This window comes from Danio rerio, chromosome 23, assembly GCF_052040795.2.
Source record: "Danio rerio strain M-AB ecotype USA chromosome 23, GRCz13ab, whole genome shotgun sequence".
In the NCBI taxonomy this organism is placed as follows: Eukaryota; Metazoa; Chordata; class Actinopteri; order Cypriniformes; family Danionidae; genus Danio; species Danio rerio.
In genome coordinates, this window is record NC_141043.1 from 10346264 (window position 1) to 10367296 (window position 21033).

The following is a 21033-nucleotide window of genomic DNA, read 5'->3' on the forward strand; positions in this document are numbered from 1 at the left end:
TTCACAGTATGTCTGATAATATTTTTTCTTCTGGAGAAAGTCTTGTTTCTTTCATTTTGGCTAGAATAAAAGCAGTTTTAAATTTTTTAAAACCCATTTAGGGACACAATTACTAGCCTCTTTAAGCTATAATTTTTCTTGATAGTCTACAGAACAAACCATTCTTATACAGTTACTTGCCTAATTCCCCTAACCTGCCTAGTTAACCTAATAAACCTAGTTAAGCCTTTGACTGTCACTTTAAACTGTATAGAAGTGTCTTAAAAAATATCTAGTCAAATATTATTTACTGTCATCATGGCCAAGATAAAGTAAATAAGTTATTAGAAATTAGTTATTAAAACTATCATGTTTAGAAATGTGTTGAAGAAATCTTTTCACCGTTTAAAACAGAAATTGGGGACTAAATAAAAAAGCGGTCTAATAATTCAAGGAGGCTAATAATTCTGACTTCTACTGTATATGCTGAGGACCGTATACTTGCGTGTAATTGGCGCTAATTAATTTAAAGATAGTGTGAGTGCGAACAAAACACGACACGAGAAGTCTAACTAGAAATAGTGTTATTTCATGATTTTATTTTATCCTAAAAACTAAACAGATTTATAATCTTGGATAAGTCAAAGGTTAGAATCAACAATTATTGTGATAAATATTAGTATGTGTTACTGTATATACGGTACAGTGCTCAGCATATGTGAATTTTGAAAATGAATATTTTTATCCATTTCTCAATGAATATAGGCAATGTATTTAGGTGCATTTAAATAAAACAGATTTATTAAACAGATATATTTATTTAAAAAAATATTTTAGCCACCAAACATATTTAGAAATTGAAAAATAATACAATTAAATTCAAATTAAATTTGTATTTAAAACTTTTCTGTAACATATAAATTTGGGTGTACTAGTTTTTGGACCGATATCGTAAGTTATTTTGTTAGATAAGCTATTAAATATAATATTGTATAGCTTCCTATTAAAAATATGAATATAAGAGATATATTTGTGATGGGTGTACTTAGATATGCTGAGCACTGTATACTTGCGTGTAATTGGCGCTAATAAAATATAAAAGGTAGTGAGAGCACGAACAAAACACGTAAACGAACAAAACGCGTACACGACTACGACTATCTTGTTGCCGGAAGTCTGACTAAAAATAATGTAATTAAATGATTTTATTATATACTTAAAATTAAGTATATAATAAATTAAATTAAGTCAAAGGTTAAATCAACAATTGTTGTGATAAATTTTAGTTTGTGTTGCAAACAATGCCAAATTTCTTAGCATATACATACGAAACAAACTCTGATGTCCATAAAAACACATAACTATAGTTACATATAATAATTTGCCCTGACATTCTCGAAAGCAGACAACAGGAGAGTAACAAATGGGATATTTTTTATTTTTCTCCTGTTGTGCTTAACAAACAACCAAATGAGAAGAGAAGGGTCTCATGACCTTAAGGTTAACTTCACACCTTTCTCCAAATTTCAGGAGGTAAAATATTGACCCTTAAGCATGACCAAATAACCAGAGAAGGGTCTCGGGAACTTAAGGTTAACTTTCTCCAAATTTCAGGAGGAAGAATATTGACTTTAGATAATCATGCTGACACTACAAACCTCAAATTTGTGCTTTGCAATCAGAAATAATGTGCTCATAGCTGAGAGAGAGGGTGGGCCTGATCAACTCACACTTCTCTCTTACCTAACAGGCCGACCTGTGGCCAGTACCCAAATTTTGACTATAAAGGTGAGGGTTTCTTGCTGAAACATTGGAAGCTCAGCCATAGGATAAGTGCACATTGCTTGATTAGTTTGGTGTATGGACCATTATTAGTGCATTCATTTGTCGATTAGCACCACACTTGTCTCTCTTGAGTAAAAATTTAAACCCTACTAAAACATTTCTGGTATCCTGAAACATTTTACATCCTAAAATTTGGGACATACTAAAACTAGGGGGAAAAATAACTGCTTCATAGGTCAAACATGAAAAAATGTCAACAAAATGTATATTAATAGAGATTTATTAGCTTTAAAAAAAAAATCGAACCCTGTTAAGGGGTTACAATTGGGAGATTTATAATCTGATAGGAACTTTTTTCTTGTAAAATAGATTTATGACAGGAAATGTTGCTTTAAAAAAATGTAATGCAAAATTTCCCATAATTATACTGCTTGCATTAACATACTGTATACAAAACAATCATAAAAACAAAAATGAAATCGACCCAAATTCCCATAAGGATGCACAAGGGTTAAGCAAGGAGCCAAACAAACAGTCAGGCACCGACACTCACTGCGAATACACCAATCTATCCCTTCCTGATTGATTTCTGAGTGGGCAAAACCTTGGGGGAAAAATAGACCAACACGGCCATGCAGCTGTTGTCATCACATGTGGATCGTTTCTACACAAGGCAGTCTCGGTGAGCTGATGACATACGAATCACAATCAATACTAGTTATTAGTTCAGAAAACACTCATGCGTGAGTTCATCTTTTTTAATATTAATGAGTGGGCGTCGCTGCTCCAAATACAAGACGACTGGCAGTTTAAGACCAGGTCAGCAGAAAAGAGCGACTGCAAATTTTGGACCTGCATCACAAACCTGCAGAATCTGCATCAACAAAGAGGTCCACCCACAAATGAGTCTTTCAAGCGCGGGACGGAGGGAGCTTTCATGACCTTCTGTTGCAGTTTTTGGAAGAGGGACAGCTTCATTTGAAAGACAATGGACAGCCCCCGGACACACACACACATTGTCCTTGCTGGCAGATTGCAAATGAGAAGAGTCTAAGCCACGGCGTTTGGAGTGGGAGGTCTACAGTTGTCAAGCACTTTATAAAATCCCTTCTCTTTGGTTTCATTCACTCGGTCGGACGGAAGCGCACAAATAAGCATGCGCACAATCCCACGCTGCACAATTAGACAATTGCAAGTGATCAATCTGCAGGCTCTTGGTCATGGCTGACAGAAAATCGTTGGCGATCGATGTCCGCTTGCCAAGTTGAAAAGCAGTGTCGCTGACTGTGGGCATGAACGTGGCCCGTAGGTGGAGATTTGCAGGTGGTAGAAAAGAAGACATCTGTTTGTTTTTTTGGTTGGTTTCCTCAGAATGGGAATATGGAGATAAGCGAGGACGTGGAAAGAGGATGAGCTACGGATGGATTAAAAGTATCGGCTGGGCGGTATATATCGTACATAATAATCTGAGGTCAACATTTACCTGTGGTCTAGATCATGTGTTTTAGATTGGCGAATTAAAACGAATGTGAGTACAGAATAACACAGTGTACAATATTCCTTAGTAAGTTAAACAGTCACTTGTGCAGTGCTACAGCCTCTGCCAACAAACAACCTCCCTTCAGTCATGAGCCACTAAAAGATTCTGACGGTATAATAACCTTGGAAAGGCATCTTTGGATATCTCTCTTTTCTTTGTATATTAAGTAAGCCACTGAGCAGGTCCATAGCATGCTTGGATGTTGATTTGTAAGTAATTTGTTTTCAGATGCTTGCTAAATCGTGGAGCTGACCTGAAGCTTTTGATATGGAGCATGCTTTTCTACTGCAGATCCTGTTGTAAACAAACGAAACAAAAAAAAAAATAGTTCTAAAAAAAACATACAATAATGTTCATATACTGTAGGAACGGACTAACAAAACTCTGACTTTTTCCAACAGCCGTAAACCTTGAAACCAGTTATAATTCTTGGTCTACCCCACAGGTCCGTATGTCTTATGGTGCGTTCACACCAGACATGGATGAATCGTCAAGCAAGGGTGATTTACATGTTAAGTCAGGGTAAAGACTTGAACAGACATCCTGCGGCGGTTACGCGTGAATGAGGCGGTGCGTATGACGCAATTAGCCCAAATAAAGCGACGCAACTTGATTGTTTTGCATGTTTAACACATAAATCGCGCGACTATATATAAATCTGAACTATAAAGAACATTTGCGCTGCATTAACCAATCAGGAGCTTTCTCTTGTAGGGGTTTGATTATGATGTAGTGCCTGTTGTTGGTGTCCCAAGGGGAAATCCTCTTGCCGACATCGGACAACAGTTCATCAAACTGGGCTTGGCTCAGTCGGAAGAGCCACTGAAAACCTCCATCATCCAAGTATAGTTTCTGGAGGAGTTTATGAGCTCACAGAGCTAGATGCACCTCTGAAAGGATCTAGTGCACTCAGACATGACGCCAGACAAATCTACGCTGTTTTTAGCTATCCTAAAGGACATAAACACAGCTATTTTCTCAATAAAATCCATATTAGAAATTTAGCAATGAAGCTAGAGTCATCAGGCAGACGTAAAATTACGTTAGGTGAATATGGCGCACAAATGATGCTCAAAATGTTCACGCATCTATTTACATGCAAATGGCGTGACTTATTCGCAAGTTCTGAGTCTGGTGTGAACAAAGCATTATGCTGCATAAACATTATGCTGGGTAAAAACTGAGTATCGTGTCACTTGCTTTAGTTTACTCACGGGATGTATTCCACCAGTTGAAGTATTTGAACTTTTTAGACGTGTTTCAGGTAAATTCGGCACTTTTGAGACAAATGCATCTTACATTCTGCATAGTTCGTGCTGCATGGCCGAAATGTGCCTCTATTCATGCATTGACTTTGTATGTAATACATTCAATACTAAATTCCACATTTGGTGTAAACCCAGCATTAGACTGGGACAATTAAAGTAAAATACACATATAAAGTTATGTCATTATGTCATAATATTATGTCATAAAATGCATAGTCTTGTTTAATAATTAGTCAGAATATATAAAAATAGATGGATTGGTTTATTGTCTGTGACTGTGACACATGCAAGAGATTGACTCAGTATATTCTCTATTAATCCTTTTTCTTTAAAATATCGCTTACTAGCAACCTCAACAACTGGGTCCATGAGAAATATATTCAGCGGCTGTGGTGTTACACTAATTAAAATAAAAGACATGTAAAATTAAAAACTTATTAAAGTTAAACTGTAAATTATCATTTCTCAAAAAGAAAAAAAGACATCGGCATCAGCTCAGCCAAAAGAAGTGTCAAAATATTGGCAAAATTCCAATTTTGTGTATCTCTACTATATTTCACAATCTCTACTATATTTAACAATGTCCAAAATAAAAGACAAAATTCATTTTCATTTCTTAGGCATTAAAGTTAATTTATTATAACCATGTTCATTGATTTTCTGGAATAACTACCTTTTAAAATAACTCTTTCATAAAATATTTCATTGATGTAAAATAAAATTACTTATACCGTGAAATGTGGTCATACCACCCACTCTGAAAGGACAAGGAAAAGTCTCTGAAAAGCACAGCAGCATCTGCCTTCTCTGTCCAGCAGGACACTTGCATCTGCTAGAGGAACGGGAGCACAAAGGACACACGTTTGGGCTTCTGCATCTGGCTGTCATTCAAGAAAATCGAACATTTATCAGCCCACGCGCACTAGTTAGCCTTTAACCTCACTCTCAGACCAGCTTCTTAGAGAGGAAGGAGGAGGAACAGCGTAGCATTTTTGGGTTACTATATTGAGAAAGTGTGCAATGATGCATCCATGTTATCACAATGCTGTTCTTCTAGAATATTTTAAGCCTGAATAAAGAAAAGAAAGCTTTTATTACTGTCACTTTTAAAAGTTTTCTCACCATATTCATTTTTTCATGTTAAACACAAAGAAACATTCTAAAGAATGTTGGGGGAAAAACAGCCATTGAATTCCATATAGTTTGTTGTTTGTTTGTTTTTACTATGAAGGTCAATGACTTTTACACGGAGAGGAATTTTCATTTCGGATTGGGGGCAGTGAATTTGGGTAGTCTTGATCTTAGTATGTTCCCCAATGAACAAGGCAAACATGGTGAACAAATATTTATGATTCTAAAGCTGAATATGCATACATAACTATACATACATTAAAAAAGACATTTGGAATGATCATACTCCTCCTTACACCTTAAAAAAAGAAATTACAAAAATTACATTACATAATACAAATTAACTCAATTTAAAAAAAAATAAATAAAGTTGCAAAGTTCAGTCATATTAGAGTGAAATTTTGTGTAAACATTTCAAGTATTCAGGAATAAGAGACGATAATGTTTGTAGCTTTAACAAAGATGAAGTAACGGATAAAGTATATCCCTGCAGTTTTTTTTGCAAAATAAACTCCAAAGTAAAGCATGTTGACTGGCAGTAAAGATAATTCGAAGTACCCGGATGAGTCTGTCTTATTAGTTCAGTGGTTGTTATCTCAGAATTATATCCTGAAATGTCGCGACTGACCAATCAGAATCAAGTATTGCAGGCAGCCATGTAATACATTCATTCCATTCATCCATTTATTTTCTTGTCGCCTTAGTCCCTTTATTAATCCGGGGTCGCCACAGCGGAATGAATCGCCAACTTATCTAGCAAGTTTTTACACAGCGGATGCCCTTTCAGCTGCAACCCATCTCTAGGAAACATCCACACACACACACACACACTTATACACTACAGACAATTTAGCCTACCCAATTCACCTGTTCCGCATGTCTTTGGACTGTGGGGGAATCCGGAGCACCCGGAGGAAACCCACGCGAGTGCAGGGAGAACATGCAAACTCCACACAGAAACGCCAACTGAGCCAAGGCTCGAAGCAGCGACCCAGCAACCTTCTTGCTGTGAGGCGACAGCACTACCTACTACATTCAATTAATAAATATTTGTACCCGAATATTAAATGCAGCATTGTTTCTTTCATTTTGTCACAGCCACCAAGTTGTGAGCCCACCAGACACACTAGAGGGCACTCTACATATCACATCTGCCACTGAACAGGACTACACATCCCAGATTCATCAGTATCTCACACATGAGGTTCATGAACTTTGATTACACACACAGCTGCAGATCATTTACACTAATTGCACACACTATATAAGCACCACTTTCAAGCACACCTTTGTTCAGTCTAATATTTTTGTATATAGTGCAATTTCAGCAGTTTCATTGTCTTGCCTAGCCATGTTTTGACCCTTTGTTTTGGTTTACTGTTTATGTTTTGTTTTGCCGCCTGCCTTGACCATCCGCCTGTTACACTGACTACTCTATTGGATTATCTGCATATTACTAGTGTTACATATAACAGTCGTTGCAAATGTGTCGAAGCTTCAAAACATTTTGAAACCCATCTCTACAGTAACCGTACGTTCACACCGAAAGCGGCGAGAGCGTCCAAGGTCGCTCTTGCCGCCCTGGCGACAACGCTCTCTGCCTTCAGCTCCTGCGGCGAGAGCGTCAAAACTCGCTACATTGATCTCATATTTAAAGGAGCCGTTGCAGCATATCAGTTACATTCCTGCATAAAACATGTTTCTAGCGTGAAAATGTTGCGCACTTCTTATCAAATTCATACAACAATGGAAGATAAAGTTGCGTGTGGTGTGGCTTTGCTCTTTTTATTCAATATGTGTCCATACGTCTGAAATATCCTGAAGCAGCGGTACTGTTTTGTACTGTCACATCGCGTGAGATTCCCGCTTTTTTAAGATAAATTTATATAACATTAATGAACATCAGTAACTCGCCAGTAACTTATTTAATGTATGTTCCTGTAGGAAAAAATTGTAAATAATTGGAAATCCGGCGACCACAATAATCAAACCCTGTGGTCGGAACCAAAGTTCACAGGTCTGTGTTCTCTGAACTGCTATCAAGCGATGGACGTCTTCATTCTGATTGCTTGCCGCCGAACCGCGTCATAGCTCATTACCATAAAGTTGACTTCATTTCAACTCTCCTCGACGCTCACGCCGGCGAAGACGCGCCGCGCTGCTCATTGCCGCTTATCGCCGCGTATCGCCGCCGGCTCTCATTGAAAATGAATGACTTCCGGCTACTTTGACGCTCTCGCTGCTTTCGGTGTGAACGTACAGTAACACCTAGTGGTCAGTTTTATGTATTACTCTAAAACAGGTACAGCAAAGAAAATAATTGATGTATTAAAACCCACTTTGTAGAGTTTTAAAGTGATTAAGTGGAGCGGTGAGAATTCATGACTAGCATACAGAGATAATGTGTTCGAATCCAGGGTGATGCAGTTATAAATATTAGTTTGTAAAGGCTCTGTTCTTTTAACATGTTTTGTTTTAACATTGGTCTGACATCCGAAGGAACACTTTGTGAATCAATATGTCTCAATTTTGGTCATAAAACATAAAGTAACATTATTGAGATACATCAAATCATAATTTCAGTATTTGTACAAGTCAGGATTCGAACTCGGGCCACGCACAGGGGACACGCACAGCCCACTAAGCTACATAAGATTTTCCTGACCCTGTCAGTCAAACGCACATTAACCAGGTCTCGAAACACTTCTGAAATAACCGATGCTTTGAATCACTTTAGTCACGTAACCTGGGTGTTTCGAATCACCTTAATCACGTTATCTGGCTTTTTCGGATCAATCTTTACCTTTGTTGCAACATCATTACCTATTTATATCTGTTTTATTTATCTACGCTTGTATTTTATGATTTTTACACAAACAAACTTTCCAACAAAATCCTCTTAACCATTAAGTCATATGGAAAAATTGTATTAATATCGTAATTTTTATAGATTACAAAACGAGTCTTATGTTGTATGGGTATATTTTTGACAATAACTAAAAATACTAAAAATACAAATACAATTAATAAAAAATACAATTATTGATTTTTATATGCCAAAAATCATTAGCAAATAAGTAAAGATCATGTTCTCTGAGTGCATTTTGTATATTTCCAACTGCAAATATACCAAAGCTCAATTTTTTTATTAGGAATGTGCATTGCTAAGCACTTCATATAGACAACCTTTCGATTTTCTCTATATTCCAGATTTTCAAATATTTTCACCACAGCCAAATATTTCCCAATCCTTACAAAGTAAACATTAATAGAAAGCTTATTTATTCAGTATTCATATGATGCATAACTCCCAATTTCATAACAATTGACTGGTTTTGTGGTCCAGAATAACATATCATGCAACCATGGTCCAGTCTATTCCTAGCACTAAATGACTACACCCAATTAAACTCAAACAAAACCCTGCACCAAACCTATCCAAGCCTAATTTGCAGAAATAACATTGGTGTTTTCCTGCGCTTCACTTAGAGATCTTGTGACATGAATAACCAGACAACAGCATGTGGCTTTTTCTCCATCTACAGGGAGTGGACTGAGATAGACAGCACACGGCTTCCAGCAACACGGCTAATGGCTTAAGAAACCCCGCCGTCAGCTTAATTGAAGCAATCGTTCCAAAATCAGGGACGAGAAGAGATAGAGCGTGACAGAGGGAGGGAGTCCGGGGCCTCGTAAACCCTCAGCTGGCACGAGTGGCCCCTGGAGACCGGGCTAGAAGTCGAGCGGAGAGGAGGTTTTCTGGATTTCCCCCCGGTGGTCACTGCGAGTCAGTTAACAGGCCGGACACCTGGGAAGCACATCAATGATTAATATGAGCGGAGTCACTCGCAGGACGAGCTCCGCTGGGCTTCAGACACAAGAGATGCTCTGTTCGCTCCGGAATCAATCCAGAGAGATCCAGACGGGCTGATAAAGAAAGCCATCGCAGTGCAGATTCAACGCTTATCTATCGGAGCTTTGATGAGGGCCGATGCTGAATTAACAGACCATTATTCAATAGGGCGCTGCATTAAAAGACTTCCTTGGCATTGACCTTGAACAGCGTGTTGGAGCCAAGGGCAATGAAAACAAATGTGAGGCTGTCAATATGCGTTTCTTAGATCAATATGGGACTTTGAGGATCCGGTTAGCCGATTGACAGAGTATTAGGACTGAGTAATAGTCATTTTTTATGGACCCTTTTCACACCAGGTTTCTTAGCTGGATAAATGTAAGATCACAGTGAATGGGAAAGTAGAACAAATAATTTTTTGACAATCCCATTTGCTGAAATAATAAATGAAAAATTCACAATGGTGTTGAGGTGTTCAGAAAAAGGAAAAGTGAGACTGATAACACCATCTAGAAGAAAGAACAACATCAAATTTACTGACCTGCCCCATAGATGCTGCATAAGAAACACTTCGCATTAGCCGAAATTTTATTTTGTCCCACTTTTTTTAAGTGGCCTTAACTAATATGTACTTACATAGGAATTAATAGATTGTTACAATGTACTTATTGTGTAAATACATGTATTTACAGTGTACTTATGCTTGATTAAAAACATGTATGTAATTACATTTGTAATTAACTTTTGTAATTACATTTGTAAATACACTGTTGACCATCCCTTACACCTTAACCCACCCTTAAACCTACCCATGCCACCAAACCTGTCCATAACCCAACCTCTATCCCAACTCAAAAGCACCACAAGTGTTCTCAAATACATTATAAACACAGTAAGTAATTTGTATTTATTTTTTTGATGTAAGTACATAGTAGTTAAGGACACTTAAAGTGGGACCTTTTATTTTTTGTAATTTGACCAAAAGATTATATAATACATATGTGAATACATATAAATATACATAAGTTTTTGGAAAAAATCTAAATATTAAAAACTTTCAAAGATTTAAAGTTACGATGAACGTTAAACATGTCATAACAGTCTTGTGAAAATTGTCCATTGGCTAAGACACTATTTTCTTTAATAAGAGTTCTATTTGATAAACGTAGGGTAGCATTTGATAATGATTACAAATCAATATAAACTGAATAATAAGATGAGATTATGATCATGATTATGATTATGTCTCATCATAATCAGACATCATTAGACTTGGCATGCTCTGCCAGATGTAAAAATATAAATTTTATGAATTTTGGACCAAGGGTGGAGAAGTTTTAAGCAAAAAAAGTGTACTGAAATGCTGCAGCTAACTTCAGACTATGGATGAGATAACACACACCAAGTTTGATATAAATACGTCAATGCATTACGGAGATAACACCTTAAGTCAATTTTCGTAAGCTCTACATTGAATTTGTTCACAAGTTAATCGAAAACAGTTGGTCTAATCAACTTGAATTCAATAGCTTTAAGTGAGCATGGTTTATAGATCATGTGATTCAATTTTGGTGAAAATCAGAAAAACGAACTAGGAAGAGGTTCAAATAGGTTTTACAAAAAATTCAAAATAGCAAAAAACTTGTCATGGATCATAGGATGCGTTTGAATCGGCTTGAGCCAAGGAATCAAAATCACTTTAATTGTAGCCCATTCGGTTCAAAAGTTATGGCAATAAGCATAAGTGAAACTTTTGGACAAGTGGTAGTGTTAGAGAGTTTAAGTTTGTCCAAATTTGATGTGGTTGAAGATCAGACTGTTCTCTATCAGTGTGCCAAAGTTTGCGCAAATGGTTCCTAGGGCTGCCACAGACTCCCAGAGCGGAGGAGGAAGAGGAAGAGAAAGAGAAAGAAGAAGAAGAAGAAGAAGAAGAAGAAGAAGAAGAAGAAGAAGAGGAAGAAACCGGAAGAATAAAAATCAGAACCGGAACGAATACAATAGGTTTAATACCTGAATTTTTACTTATCAGAAAACAATAAAATCCTGTATATTTAATTAGCATATTTTTCTTTACTGAATTTATTAATCTGTGCTTGTTGACTGTTTATTATACAAATATTGTGCTTAATAATATAAATATTATACTTATTATACAAGACTTTTTGTGCTCAAATGCTATACAAATAAAGATTAATTATTATGCACTCCCCTACAAAATCTTCCCAATCAATCAAAAATGATAGATTTTTAAGAAACATTTATTCAATTCATCTAGTAATATTGTTAAATTATTAAATTTTTTTTTATTAAAAATTACATTAAAATCTAAACAACTAAACTAAATAAAGGTTACGATTATAATAATAAGGGTTTCCTATAGGCCGCCCTTGGCTAGAAGCAGTCTGCCAGAATGAAGAAACAAGAGTATAATGCAAATAAAAATAACGGAAACTGGCATACCCAGACAGTAGTCTAAACAGCCACCGGTACAATGCAAGGAGAAGTTTAGCATTCAGTGCACAGCTCTTTATGTGAGGTCGAAGACAGAGAGCGGACGCTCCCACACTCGCTTCAGCCGCCGGTCATCCCACGATCCCCCTCCTTCCCTCCCGTCCCGACCGAGACCGCAGTCAAAGACGGGGAGGAAGTGAATTCTGGGATGTGCTCTGCATGGAAACGACCGGATGCTTTAACGAGGGAGGAGGCCTGTCAGCTTTCTAATCCCTCACTCCTCCTCAGCCGACGGATGTTAGCCATTCGGTTTAGCCTTTAAGTTGAATGCTACGAGGATCATTAACCTGAGTGTCGACATCAGAGGCAGCTCTGGGGGGGGGGAGCACATTTACTGGATGAGAGAAGGAGTGGAAGGAGGACATAAAGGAATAAGGAAAGAAAGGAAGAGGGAGAATTTATATAATAAACACAAAAAAAGGACAGGAAATAATAAAAGATATATAGGGGAGGAAGGAAGATGGATGGATGAATGGAAGGAAAAGAATGAAGATGGAAAGGATAAAGAAAAGAAGGCTTCGAGAAGAAAATAAAAATGAAGGACAGGAAAAAGAAGGAAAAGGACGAAAGAAAGAAAGAAAGAAAGAAAGAAAGAAAGAAAGAAAGAAAGAAAGAAAGAAAGAAAGAAAGAAAGAGAAAGGAAAATGAAACTTAAAATAGAGAAAGTAATAAAACAGAATAAAGGAAAGTCAAATAAAGTAAAGAAGGAAGGAAGGAAGGAAGGAAGGAAGGAAGGAAGGAAGGAATGAAGGAAGGAAGAAAGAAAGGAAGGAAGGAAGGAAGGAAGGAAGGAAAGAAAAGAAGGAAGGAGGGAAGAAAGAAAAAGAAGGAAGGAAAAAATAAAGGAATTAGGTTGAAGAGAAGAAATATATGAGAAGAAAACGAGAACGAAAGACACCAAAAAGTAGTAAAAGAACAAATGGAGAAAGAAAGAAAGAAAGAAAGAAAGAAAGAAAGAAAGAAAGAAAGAAAGAAAGAAAGAAAGAAAGAAAGAAAATGTAACGGATGAATAGAGAAAGAAAAGAACACAGGACAAAGTAAAGAGTTGACTAAAGGAAGGAAGGAAGGAAGGAAGGAAGGATGGATGGAAGAAAGAAAGTAATTATGATAAAGAAATAAAGAAAATCAGAAAGAAAAAAGAAGGAAAGAATTAGGATGAAAAAAGAAAGTTATGACAAGAAAATGAGGATGAAAAACACCAAAAAGTAGTAAAAGAAGGAAGGAAGGAAAGAAGAAAGGAAGAAAGGAAGGAAGGAAGGAAAAGTTCAAATTAAGAGAAGATGAAAGGAGCAAGAAGTGAAGAAAAAAACAATAGATGTAATGAGGGAAGGAAATGTTAAAATGAAAGGAACAAGGAAAGATTAAAAGAAGAAAATAACAAAAAGCAAAAAAAAAATAAAAGAAGAAAGGAAGAAATGAAAGATAAAGTAAAGACAGAAAACTATATCAAGCATAAAGAAGGAATGGATTGTACAGTAGAGTGACTGATATTAAGCGTGTCTCTCCTCCTGCAGTGTGTTCACATGTGCTCCTTCAGAACACAAATGCAGAGTATCAGTGTAATGCTGCGGCTCTTTAATCTACACACACAGACTCAACTGTGTAAACAGCTGAAGCTACAAAGGCAGCGTCACTCCGCTAATGTATGTGCTCAATTCTCTCAATCTGCACAAATCAGTCTCAAGTTCAAAGTCCAAAAGCGGCTTCCTATTCAAACATTTACACACAAACACACACACACAACCTTCTCCATTTATGTCTATGGCTGCATATGCTTCAATTTAATATTACCCTCATATTAAGCCAGTCTGTGAGTCAGAGCTGGTTTAGTTTGCAGCTGTAACTGTAAAATGAGCATATCGTTTTACACTTTCACGCATTAAGACTGAATTTCGCACAGTAAATGGATGCTAATCAAACGTCTTTCTTGTGAAATATGGCTCATTTCCTCCACACGAGCCAGACTGTGGCAACTGTTGGCACACTGAGAAAACACCTCCTTAAAATCTCCAGCACGTGATGCTTGGAAGCAAAAACAAAAGACGGCGCACAGCTGGCAAAACAGCGTAACTGCACCGGCAGCCAAAAGCAACAGCAAATCCAACAACGGCCCAATCTAGTAGCAGACTCCTGCCGAGCGGAGCAAATGGAGAAGATCCCGGATTTCAAGAAGAGCGGCTGCTAATGCTCACCAGAGAATTGCACAAAATATGAAAAGGACGCTAGTTAAGTTGCGTGGTTATAAGTCACATATTTAGTATGAGCTTTAATTAATTGGCATCCCGTCTGGTCCACATTGAGGCTCATTCTAGCCAAGAACCGCCCACATGGACAGAAAAAAACACCATCTGACTAACATGGGAAGTGGTGGAGCATAGTTTGTTTTGTTTTAATTTGCCATTTAAGGGTGGGCTTATCTGAAGATTTATCACAATAATTGACTGGTGTGGGAAAAATGCATGAAGTGCAGCGGTCTAGGTGAATGGCTGTGATATAACTTGGCATATTAACACTTTAACTGCCTGCTAGAGCAAATGGTTGACCATATGTTTACTGACTAGGTTTCATTGAGAGGAGTACCTAACTTTACCTGATTGAGCCATCTCTACCATCTGGTTGAAGTATACTATACCAAAAAATCCACTAGTTGTCACTAACTTAATCAACAGTACTCTTCAGAACCATAGACTGATAAAAGATATATGCGTAGCATCCGTGAGGTCACCCATAGGTTTATGAATAACCCAACAGAAGCTACCAGTAGGCGTGGCTAACCGTCGCCCTTTTGTTAGCGCGTCATCGCATCAAACGGGGGATACCAAATAAGGGCAAAGAGGTGGAGCGTGAGCGGAGCTAATGACGCATCCTGGCATTTTGCTTAGACTGTCTTTCCTATAGGAGAAATGATTAAAACTTCATTATCTGCAACTTGTTTGTGTTCGACCACATGTGCTTTGTTGTACACTACATCAATAAAGTGTTTAGACTTTTAAAAACACTGAGCCACTAAACATTGTTCTTATGACAGCTTTCTACAGGAAGTAAACGCGAATTACATCCAAATACTTCAGTTAAGGTCTGTGTTAGTAAATGCAGGAACAAAACTGTATGACAACGCTTTAGATGACAGTTCTAGAGCCTACAGCTAATCAATCTGTCAGAATCTGGAGTGAATTACAGGTCTAAAGGAAAATATAAATGTTAAATAATCCTAAATAAAACAAATATATTTATAGAGATCATATATAAGTATATCATTTTACTCACCTGGCAAATGGAGGCCACGTGAACGGTTTATGAACACAATTAAGTGCACACAGGACACCATATCATCTGATAATTGTTAGAAGTAATTCCAAAAGGCAGCTGTCTGTGTAAAGCCACATAAAACAACACAAAAATACGATTTATATCTAGAGATCAACGACTAATCAGCCGGAATCAGCTGAGGTGAAGTGACGGTGACCAGCAAGACCTAGCTGTCATTTATAGACTTAATATAACCTAATATAAAGGAAACAGATGAGTTATAAAAAAATTCACCCCCCTCACAGTTGTCAGTTCATGTTAGCAATATGAACCAAAATCGTTTTTTTTTGTACCAGGCTGATGTTTTTCCTGCTGTAAAGTTGGCCATTTGAACAGTGGGATCAATAGAGATTTGCTCCATATAGAGCAGGGGTCTCAAACTCGCGGCCCGCGGGCCATTTGCGGCCCTCAGAGCAATATTTTGTGGCCCGCGCCGACCGCTGTACACTGACAGAATCAGCGGAGCTGGGAGAGAGAGTTCTCCCCGCTCCGCTGATTCTATCTGTACACAGCGGTCACTGGCATTCCCCGCCCGCCGTGTAAACAAAGGGGCGGGGGTGTCGGTGACGTCACCACGCACCCCGCCCCTTTGTTAGACGCTGTGACGGGCGGGAAGTCGCGCCGGCCAGAACCAAGGTAAGCTGTTCCCTGCCTGCCACTTAGCTACCTATCTGCAGCCTGCCACCTACCTACCTACAGCTTGCATCTTATATATATTATAGGTAGATACAGACTGGTACAGACTGATGTGACTGGAGTGGGGTGGGGGTGTTTTATTTATACATATATATACGCCTTTTTTTTTAGGTGAGGGAATGGAAGTTTTGAGTGAGTCTAGACAGTTCTAGACTTAATGATGATCATCTTCAAGCCATACCGAGGGTCTCAACTGCTTCCGTTCTAAAGCCAAATGTGGTTCAGATTTGTGAGAAGCGCTGTCAAGTCTCTGGCAGCAAGAAGTAGGCAAAAGATGCCATGTTCAGAAGAACCGTTCATAATCTTCACTCAATGTTCTATTAATGTTCAGGACACTTCATGTTCAGAAGAAATAATTAAAACTGTTAATAATGACATTTGAGGACTTTGTTTTTGTGAAATCCCTTATGCGGCCCAGCCTCACCCAGACTTTGCCTCCTGCGGCCCCCAGGTAAATTGAGTTTGAGACCCCTGATATAGAGCCATGACTAGCGGAATTTAGATGAATTGCAGTTTCAGTTTTTTCCATATTGGCTTCCTGAGGGAGACCGGAAGGTTGCTGCTTGATTACAACATTGCTGCTACCACTGAAGTCAAAAACAAGGAAAATGACTCCTGCAATGTGAATTACTTTTGGTGAAAATTTGCAAGGTAAGCCTATTTTTTTTTTTAAGTTACCCTCTAAGAGCCCTAACTTTATAAAGTTATGTTACTTGGTGCCATGAATATTTATATAAATAAATATAAATATTTAGTATGTTTGTATTAATCTTTCAAAAACATGCTCGATCAAATGGTTGATTTGTTACTTTATGGTAAAGGTAGAAAAGCAAAACGAGCAAAAAATGTTTCATATCATACATTTTTGCTTTTTTTTAATGGACTGTTTGCTGAGAAACATTCACAGAATATATTTGATATAGTTATATAATATAATATAGTTCTGCTTGTTTCTCAAACCAGAGCCAAGACTACATTAAGACACAGCATGACACGTACCCAGCCAATCAAATCAATAACATTTATTCATTTATTTTCCTTCTCAATAAAAATATACAATATATTAGTGTCACATGATCCATCAGAAATCTTTCTAATATGCCTAATTATAATTCTCTTTTGTCCTACTCAAGAAACAATCATGATTAAAGGTAAAGGAAATGTTGATCCAATGAATCCATCCTTGCTGAATAAATATATAAATTTCTAACTTAATTTAACCTAAATACTTGGAAGTGTATAATGAATTTAAAATATACTGTATTGTTTTTGGTACAGTATTCTAATATACTGCAATATTTTGCAATCAAGGTGACACGGTGGCGCAGTGGGTAGCACATTGGGTAACTCCCATGATTCTCTATAGTCATCAAAACTGCAACATTGTTTGATTTGAAAACATGCAGACTAGCAGCGAAAATACACATCATGCCAATTGTAGACTTTTAATTAACAATGACAATTTTATCGTATCAGTTTGTGCCTGAGTCACATGAATGATCAAGCGCACTGATCCGAAGCAAGAGTGGAAAACTTGATAAGTTTTCATTTTGTAACACCAAACATATGGTTTCATCAACTTTGCTTTTTCAGAGACTGAAATCTTGGAGAATGCATTACGCTTGTCAAACCCCACTGCAGCTTGTTGTTTTAAGAAAGCTACAAATAAAACCTACTGTACCTATGCCTGCTCACATCTAGTTGAGAGCTGAACAGTGTAAGCCTAAGTGCAGCTTCAGCTCTTACAGGCCGACTGTGGTTTAAGAGAAAACACTTGACTATAAATCCAGTTGACATGTATGGAAGCATGAAGAAAAAAATGATGAAGCGATGTGGGGATATCAACATTTTTCAACACACCACAGGCCTTCGTCAGGCAATAAACTGGGCGACGACCAATACACAAACTTCACCATGAGAGGATTGACCTTATGGACTCTGAAACGAGCCAAAACTTTAAAGGGGTAGTTCAACCAAAAATAAAAATAAAAATGTATGGCTTTCCTTTTTAAAGTGGAGCACATAAAGGAAATTACAATGAATAGGGACTAGAGCGGTCAAGTTTTAAAGTTATCATTAAATCAAAATGGACATGCCTTGTTTTTTTATGGGATACTGCAGTGTTTATTATAAATGATTTATCCGGGCACATCAATATTTGTTTAAATTTCCCACACGGTTGGGCGATTTTGGAAATTCAGTATAGTGGAAAGAATGACACAGCCTCAGATTGTGTTTTTTGGGGGAAGGTAATTGTATAATGTACCATTGCCAACACAGGCTTATCTACAGACAAAGAAAGGTAAAAATACATAATTTTACTTGTGTATTGATCCTTGGAATGAATGCTTGGCAACCTACAGTGCATCCGGGAAAGTGTTCGTAGCGCTTCACTTTTTCCACATTTTTAATGTTACAGCCTTATTTCAAAATGGACTAAATTCATTTATTTCCTCAACATTCTACACACAATAGCCCATAATGACAATGTGAAAAAAGATTTTTTGAAATTGGTGCAAATGTTTTAAAAATAAAAAACCTGAAAAATCACATGTACAGAAGTATTCACAGCCTTTGCTCAATACTTTATTTATGCACCTTTGGCAGCAATTACAGCCTCAAGTGTTTTTTAATATGATGCCACAAGCTCGGCACACCTGTCTTTGGCAATTTCTGCCCACTCCTATTTGCAATGCCTTTCAAGCTCTATCAGGTTGGAAGGGAAGCGACAGTGTACAGCCACTTTTAGATCTCTCCAGAGATGATCAATAGGATTTAGGTCTGGGCTCTGGCTGGGACACTCAATGACGTTGTGAAGCCCCTCCATTGATATATTGGAAGATGAACCGTCGCCCAAGTCTGAGGTCAGGAGCACTCTGAAGCAGCTTTTCTTTCAGGATGTCTCTGTACATTGCTGCATTCATCTTCCCTCTATGCTAGTCTTCCAGTTTCTGCTGCTGAAAAACATCCCCACAGCATGATGCTGCCACCACCAAGCTTCACTGTAGGGATGGTATTAGCCTGGTGATGAGCGGTGCCTGGTTTTCTCCAATCGTAACACCTGGCATTCACTCCAAAGAGTTCACTTTTAGTCTCATCAGACCAGAGAATTTTGTTTCTTATGGTCTGAGAGTGCTTTAGATGCCTTTTGGCAAATTCCAGGCAGGGAGTAGCTTCCGTCCGGCCACTGTACCATACAGACCTGATTGGTAGATTGCTGCACAGATGGTTGTCCTTCTGTAAGATTCCCCTCTCTACAGAAAAATGCTGGAGCTCAGACAGAGTGACCAGAGTTATTGATCACCTCCCAGACTAAGGTCCTTCTCCCTCGATCACTCAGCTTAGATGGCCGGCTAGCTCTAGGAAGATTCCTGGTGGTTCCAAACATCTTCCACTTATGGGTGATGGAGGCCACTGTGCTCATTGGAACTTTCAGAGCAGCAGACATTTTTCTGTAACCTTCCCCAGCCTTGTGCCTCGAGACAATCCTGTCAATTCCAGACAATTCCTTTGTCTTCATGCTTGGTTTCTGCTTTGACATGCACTGTCAACCCTGGAACCTTATATAAACAGATGCATGCCTTTTTAAATCATGTCCAATTAACTAAATTTACCACAGGTGAACGCCAATTAAGCTGCTGAAACATCTCAAGGATGATCAGTGGAAACAGAATATACCTGATCTCAATTTAGAGCTTCACAGCAAAGGCTGTGAATACTGATGTACAAGTGATTTTTCAGGTTTTTTATTTTTAATAAATTTGCAACAATTTCCAAAAATATTTTTCACATAGTCATTATTGGGTATTGTGTGTAGAAATTAAAGAAAATAAATTAATTTAATCCATTTTGGAATAAGGCTGTAACATAAAAAATTTGAAATAAGTGAAGCGCTATACTTCCCGGATGCACTGTATTTAGACTATAGAATAATAATATATAGACTCACTCAACATTGCATATCCTGCAATGTAAAAATCCCTTACATAGGAGACTTTGAGTTTTGGGACTGCATGTTTTATACTGCACAGCCATATTACACACAAAAAGAAAAACATTACAAAACATCTAGAGATGCATGAGCAGTTGTTTTTACATTTTTACCACGTTAGGACCTTGATTCCTGATGACAGCATTCAAGTGGATTGGAAAAAGCGCTAAAAATAAAAGGAATAAGATTCATCGCAGTTTTCCAGCAACTCTTCATCTCCAGAAGAGTTGTTTGTTCCCTCAGAGCCTCCATGTGTGTGTGTGTGTAATGTTTAACAAGCTCTGGCTGGACACTGCAGCCTTTTTCCATCACTGCGTCTAACTACAGCAAAATAAAGAGAGATTTGTGGTGTTCGGAGTGAAAGTTTACCTTGGGCTGATGTGAATGGTCCTTCTGAGGAGGTCTAGCTGTTTTGCATGGTGTCAGCGCAGTCCCACCCTTAACTAATGCAGTCAAAACCAACTCTACTAGCACCCCAGCCATTAGCTTCTGCACTTAACACAGGCAATTATGCATGCCTTTAAACAGTGTTTTTGTGTTTGAAACACCTGACAGTGAAAAGTGCTGTGTGCATGCTTCAGCTTTTGACATATGGACATATGATGAGGTCCATTAGGACTTCCTGTGGCTGTCAGTCTGTGAAGTATAAGTGGAAAAATATGGCCTGGTCAGAATTGCTCCAGTGATACACTAGCTAGTGTTGTCATGCTGGATGACATATTTCTATGTCCCAATTGATAGTATGTTGAAAACAGTAAGTCAAAGGTTGACAGCGTCGCATGCTGTTCCCAGAGGATTTTTAAACTATGAGTTTGTGCAGGGTTTTGAGCTAATATTAGCTACAACTGCACATGGAAATGGAGTTTGTGACTTTTTTTCAGTTGTATAAAACTGACAAGAAAACTCAATTCAAGGCTAGCAAAGCACACTGAAAAAAAACCTCTCAAGATTTACTTTAAAACACCCTCGT

The 21033-nt window shown here is 37.9% G+C and overlaps 1 protein-coding gene and 2 long non-coding RNA genes across 8 annotated transcripts in view; 2 read left to right on the forward strand and 1 right to left on the reverse strand.

Annotated features, from left to right (window-relative positions):
* The window catches only part of plxnb1a (plexin b1a), a 199131-nt gene that overhangs the window by 140103 nt on the left and 37995 nt on the right, over positions 1-21033 (reverse strand). For 2 of the 6 annotated variants that reach the window (XM_087306599.1, XM_087306597.1), the window contains exon 1: positions 12017-12320. The exons of the other annotated variants lie outside the window; for them this stretch is intronic. The gene's annotated coding sequence lies outside the window, so the exon portion shown is untranslated. Of the gene's footprint in view, positions 1-12016; positions 12321-21033 lie in introns of those variants that run through there. 6 annotated transcript variants of the gene reach the window in all.
* Positions 1-21033, forward strand: part of LOC147838166 (uncharacterized) — a 148051-nt gene that overhangs the window by 57213 nt on the left and 69805 nt on the right. The window lies entirely within an intron of this gene.
* LOC147838167 (uncharacterized) lies at positions 1819-11144 on the forward strand. The gene is made up of 3 exons (XR_015523256.1): positions 1819-7228; positions 7966-8091; positions 8287-11144. It is a non-coding gene; the product is annotated as an uncharacterized LOC147838167 (long non-coding RNA).